This window comes from Echinops telfairi, unplaced genomic scaffold (genome assembly GCF_000313985.2).
Source record: "Echinops telfairi isolate 266 unplaced genomic scaffold, ASM31398v2 ScPeMD7_7;HRSCAF=31, whole genome shotgun sequence".
In the NCBI taxonomy this organism is placed as follows: Eukaryota; Metazoa; Chordata; class Mammalia; order Afrosoricida; family Tenrecidae; genus Echinops; species Echinops telfairi.
Window position 1 is genome coordinate 20,404,869 of NW_022103904.1, and position 236 is coordinate 20,405,104.

The following is a 236-nucleotide window of genomic DNA, read 5'->3' on the forward strand; positions in this document are numbered from 1 at the left end:
AAAAAAAATACAAAATAAATTAAATCTGTGAGGAAGTCTAGTAGACCAGCTGCCATGTCTAAAGATAAACATAACATGCAGCATCCATACACTTGAAGTCGTCTTGAATTCTACTCTTGGTTGCGGCTCTGGATTGGGAGGTTCTGCAATGGGAGGCTATGGCAGAGATAGAATGGATAATCAGGGAGGATACGGATCTGTTGGAAGAATGGGAATGACATCGGAGGATACAGCAT